The sequence below is a fragment of the Anneissia japonica genome, unplaced genomic scaffold, assembly GCF_011630105.1.
Source record: "Anneissia japonica isolate Jap-2015-1 unplaced genomic scaffold, ASM1163010v1 scaffold284955_len43787_cov95, whole genome shotgun sequence".
In the NCBI taxonomy this organism is placed as follows: Eukaryota; Metazoa; Echinodermata; class Crinoidea; order Comatulida; family Comatulidae; genus Anneissia; species Anneissia japonica.
The window spans coordinates 17,961-24,440 of NW_022725040.1; positions in this window are offsets into that span (position 1 = coordinate 17,961).

Here is a 6,480-nt window from a genome sequence, read left to right on the forward strand (position 1 = left end):
ATATCCATCAGAATCCATTTCCATCATGCGCATAGTTTATCTTCAACTTCTTTGTAGGCCTACCTTCACAACAAAACCATTCAAACATTAGCACGTGGTATTTAATGACAACTATATTCTATTTCATATAAGAATTTATTGATTTTCGTAACGTTATTTTTGAGAAGTACTTAAAGGCCACAGTATCAAAAACATGATAAGGCATAGCATTATGCATTACCTGTGATAGGCCTATAATAATAAGCCTGGTTTAAATAATATCGCTGCGCTGTGGTTACAGCTGTCTCTTATACACATCTAGATGTGTATAAGAGACAGTATATATATATATATACCGGTCGTTGAAACAGAAAAAAATATGTAGACTATTGAACTCTGTATTTATTTTGAAAAAAAAAATTTGGCCAATCCTCTCCTATATCTACTTTGTAAACACTGCGAAGAATCACCTTAATACTTTTATTAACGAACAAGCCGAAACAGAAATCAAGGATAATCTCACCAAGTAACAACGGAAAGCCATTAATGAGTTGAAGTCTAATAGTAAGGTCACGATTAAACAAGCAGACAAGGGTGGTGCGACTACCATTATGGATACTAGCGATTACATTTACGAAGCTGAATCACAACTGTCGGACAACGAATATTACAAGAAATTAGATTTGGACTCATCCAAGACGTACGAAAATGAACTTACAAGTATGTGCAATAATCTGTCTGAGCTATATAGGTATGACACTTTAAAGTTAACACCTGTTTGCCAACACCCTGGAAAGTTTTATACTAATCCTAAGCTCTATAAAATGCCAGCATTACTTAAATAGAAACGTAATAATTCAGCTGAGCTCCCTGAAATTTCTTATAAATACCCTCAAGCAACTCGTTCTCGGCTGGCACGGCTGGGCTATTTTCGGTAGGCTCTTTTGCTGATTCCCTTTGGAAGGTTGTGGTAGATTTTTCTTCCTCTATCCCCTATAAATACCATAAGATAATTGACCTTCTGAATCTCCGACTTGTCTCTAGTAAAGACGACCACTGAACATAAAGACGAAATGTTGCTTAAACCGTTTAAACCCCTTCGCCAAGTCGGGACTATTCTAGTTCATGTATGGCTCCTGTCCCTAATTTTTTTAATGTATAAGCTCGTGCTAGTGACGGACCCGTGAGTTAAGAATCGTATAACAGCAACGATGTGTTAGCTACTTTGCAACACAGCCCAGCGCCAGATCGACTGAACAGTTTAACAGGGCCAGCCATTTACCAACACACGCCACTAAATACATGTACGGCAAGCAGTCTGAATCTTCACTGTGGTAGTGAAGAGGCCTAGCGTTGATCTCTCAGCCTAACTTCACAAGTACGCACAATTTTCATCGATGGGAAAAAAACCAAGGCAACCAAGTTTCTCCTGACACCATGTGGTGGTTGTTATACAGAGCAGAACATTATACAACAGACTCTACTTATTATTTTTCAGTATGGTCTTACTCGCCATCTTTAATTATCTGCCTTTGCCTGACCCAGAGGGCTCACTCTACAGATTGAACACTCCAATCAACACAACGGTAACGCAAGCATTGGTAGGTGGGTGGAGCTTATAATGACGATCACTTAAGAAAGTGGAAGTTGATCTTACTTCCTGTGAGCTACAGCGCATGCTGCGAAAAAAGTAAATAGGCCTACCACGCCCAGAAAGTAATAAAAAATTATGGTAAGCCTAAAGAATGTCATCCTGTTGGTTTCATTTTTTTTTTCTTCTTCCCGAATTTCGGCGAACGGACGATCGAACCAACGAAAAGGTCAATTTGGAACACTGACGGGTCATGCCTAACACGGTATTGTGTTGCAGCTGAAAAATGTAGGCCTACCACAAAACACGTGTTTTCTGAACGCCAACTGGAGAGTTCGCGATGGCACGTACCATACAAGCAGTTCACGAAGATACCTAGGACCTTCATCTCTCATAGTCTTAAAAGTAATGAGCAAAATCTTAAAAATACTCCTGAAAGAAACAGGTAGCCAATGAAGTTCTTGTAAAATCGGTGTGATGTGCTCAAATTTCTTTGTTCCTGTAATGATCCTAGCAGATGTATTCTGCAACAGTTGGAGGCGATGCATGGATCTCTTAGAAATACCAAAAAAAGAGAGAATTCCCAAAGTCAAGATATGAAGGAACGAACGCATGAATCAGTTGTACTGTATTTCCTAATCCTTCTTATATTGCGCAAGTGATATGTTGAGGAGCTATTAATTTTGGAAATATGCCTATTCAAGGTCATTAAAGAATCAAGTGTAATACCCAAATTCTTAACTTGAGGTACCTGATTGATCTGACATTCACCAATGTTGAAGTGGTGGTCTTGGCATTTCTTCCTTTGTTGAGAAGAACCGAAGATGATGAATTCAGTCTTGTCCTCATTTAGTTGCAGAAAGTTTTCAGACATCCAGGTCTTCAACTCAAAAATACAATTTTTGAGAGATTCTACATTTACATCAACTTCCTCGGAAGGTTTGAAGGAAATATAGATATGTGTATCATCAGCATAAAAATGGTAACACAATTTGAACTTTGATACAATTTCACGAATTAGTAGCATGTAGATTGTGAAATACTGAGGTCCCAAAATTTACCATTGAGGGATGGAAGTCAAGACAGAAAAAGTCAAACATGGAGTTCCCAACACAAACTCTTTGTGGACGACGAGAAATTTAAGAGGAGCACCAGCTTAGAGCGTCTCCTTCTAGACCTAAATAATGCTAATATTAATGTGTGATCAACGGTATCAAATGCAGCGCTAAGATCCAATAAAATGAGTGCAGTGAGTCGTCCTTTATCCATCTCTTGGAGAATATCATTAGAGACACGAAGTAGTGCAGTCTCAACGCTGTGGTGTGGTCGGTATGCGGACTGAAAAGGATCAAGTAAATTGTATGTATTAATATGATGAGCGAGACGTCTGGAAACAAGGCGTTCAATCGTATTTCCAAGGAACTTCAAGTTTGATACTGGTCTGTAATTTTTGAATCCCTAACGATCTAAGCAAGGCTTCTTAATTAGAGGTCTGATACGAAAAATCTTCAGAGCATCGGGAAAATATCCCTCTTCCAGACTTCTATTGACAATACATGTGATCTTTAACAGAGTAGTAGGGATCAAGGTCAGATGATGATTTGCATGGTGAACTGCTAATAATTGATCTAATTTCATCTTCATCAGCAAGCTTTAATTCCGACAAAGGGAGTCTATTTGCAGGAGCATCAACCGATCCTAAAACAACTTCATGGGGTTATCATTGGTTTGTCAGAGAAACTCGGAAAACGAACAGTCTAGAAACTTCCTGCTTAATGTATAATGCAACTGTAAAATTGCTTGTTTTATTCAATCTGTAAAAACAACCAGAAGAATATCACAATGACAAGCGTTATAAAAACTACAAACTATCGTTATCGCTATTCGATAGCGCCACCAACTTCAACCTTATATCATACGACTATTTAACTAGCGTCGCCAACGTCACGTAAACTCATGCGACACAATATGGCTGCTATCACCATATCAACTGATTAAACTGAATGTTATTATTGCATACCTAACACAAATACGATTGTTCTATGAACTGCAGAAACACAACTAGGCCTACTCCCTATAAATAATCAAAGCTTAACTGTTAGCGATCACTATTAGGCCTAAACACTTTATACCTATCCCTGATGATACGCAGTAATCCATTATGATCCTTTATCGTAATCCAAGCCTATATTATATAAACCTAAATCTAAACCAAGATTAATCCTACTCATCGTTAATTAAATATTCTTACTTCTTTGGCAGGATTTCTAGCTTCTCAGGCTCTCATACTCCGCTAAATTTACATTCATTATCGCTACCCATCAACAGGCCATTACCATGATTACACTTCGTATTCGGTCTACATCGACTGACCCTGCAGCCGCTGTCTCTTTCCAGATATTCACATTCAGCACGCATGCACGCTACTGACAATCGTTTCTTAACGAAACACTTTATCTTCTCAAAATAATACAGTGCGTTGATTAATTAACTTCAAAGTTAAGTAAATATGATTATATTATTATATTTACAATGATATATTAAAATCCCATAATTGAATTGTCCTTATGAACAGAATAATGAAATAAAGTTTATGCAGCATCAGTGTTATAACTGTCTCTTATACACATCTAGATGTGTATAAGAGACAGGAATAATATAAATGTTTCAAAATAAATCCTTTTTATCCCGTTACTGTTTAATACTGCAGTCTACATTCTTATTTCAAGTGACATGCATCGTGGGCTTTTCCACGTTACAGTGTCATCTATCTGTGTTTAACAAGTTAACAAGGAAATATATACATGTCCGTGTGCCATATCTTCAAGGCAATTATTATTATTTCGTATGTTAAACTACATCATGTACAACAAATCAGTTCAAAATTGGCAGTTGGTGAGGTATTCCACCAGTTGAGGGTTGTCAATCTCAGATAGTGGGCGAAGAGGGCCAATCACAGCACACTCGCTAATAACACTGTCTCTTATACACATCTAGATGTGTATAAGAGACAGACGTGAGACAGACCTACCGCAATTTATTGTTAAATGTAGACTATTTGTTGCAGTTTTTCATTTTATTATTCAATTTGTCTACTTTGTATTGTCCTTTTGATGTATTCAGTCTACAGGCTGTTTTATTGTGTAATTTAATATATTGAAACTAATTATATATTATTTGTATAGTTTAATGTATTATTTGTATAGTTTAATGTTTAGGATATTTTTTCATTTGGGAGCTTTATATTTCTTATCTTTATATTGTTTCTAAATTTGAACTTATATTTGTTTGTTATCAATTAAACATTATTGTGCATTTCAGTTATGTGATTAAATGCTATAAGGTAAATAATGATATAATTTGAATTTACTTCCAAAGAACTTATTTCCCAAATGCACACGTGACTATTACACATGTATAAGTTAGTGTGCAAATAATCCATTTTAAATTAATATTTCCTATATATTATTTCAGACAACTAACAGATGACAAACTGAAAGAAATGGGAATTGACATGCTGGATGGATACAAGGACCCGTACCATGAAAGAATCCTGACCAAGGGAGAGATTGGCTGCTTCCTTAGCCATTACAAGATATGGGTTGATGTATGTATTTCCAGTTTCAAAAAAAAAAAACTCACAAAAGGATAAACAATTGGTTAATTAAGTGAAACAAAATCCAGTTCTGAAAGAAACTAAAGAAAAAGAAAAAATTATCACTGACAGTCAAGGTCACCGAGGAGAGTGCAGCTTATTCAAGCATGACTAGATGCAGAATACCAATAATTAATTGCAAACAATTGCAGAGATGGGGTTTCAGTTCACCACTAGACAGGTGGTGAACAAATATAAAAATCTGCGTCAGCATTGCACCTCTGTCAAGGACCTGAATAATAAATCGGGGAATGCCCTGACCGACTGATGATTTGACCACACATCCCACAATGCAACATGCCTTACAACATTTCTTATATCTGTCTCTTATACACATCTAGATGTGTATAAGAGACAGATATACGGGTTTCTTAGGAGTTTCAACGATCTGCGGTGTCAATTTCAGAATCCTTCCTTTTAGGGAACTAATTTTGTATGAGGGTACTGTTGAAATATTTGCTTTATTGAAAACAATAATACTGGGCATTTAGCACTCATGTATTTTACTTGTATAAATTTTGAGACCGGATTGAGGTAGCCTAAGTTAATGGTTGTAGTCCAGTACGATTTTGTTTATGTGCTATGAATGGCCAGAATCGATTAAGTGCAGCCTTCGGAGAAACAAAAGAAATAAAATAAATAATCTGTTTTTCAACTAGATGGGCTTTTCCTCCTTGCCACAATGATTGAAAAATTATAAAGTATAACATACATGAAAATCATCTTAAATAAAAACACAATAATGGAAAGAGTTGATTGTGTACGATACCCTATGGGGTGTATATTGCAATTACGTTCTAGGGCAAATCAAATTTACTGGAGATTTTTCAAAGTTGGTGATTTACTTGATTTATAAAGCAATTGTATATTGTATATAACTGGTTGTTGTAAGTAGAGCCTTTAGGAACCATTATAAGCCAATCATGACATCACCATTACACTTCTCATATTTTCCTATCCAAGGGCAGGCAATACTCCAACTTTCTTGCATTATTAACTGCAGCCCCTGTAATTCGCCATTATTGCCCACCAAGTATCAATCTGTTACATCTGTAATGTTAATGGTTTATTTGTTGTCATTCGGTGGCGATCTAAGAGGGCAGAACAAGTTGCCCAATTTAACACCCTTTCATGTAATTTTACTATAGTAATACTTTTATATCATTTTATTTGGAATAGCCTGTCATTTGAAATACACAGCTCAAATTCAAATGAATCAATGGAATTTATATCTAATAATTTACATTTTAATCGT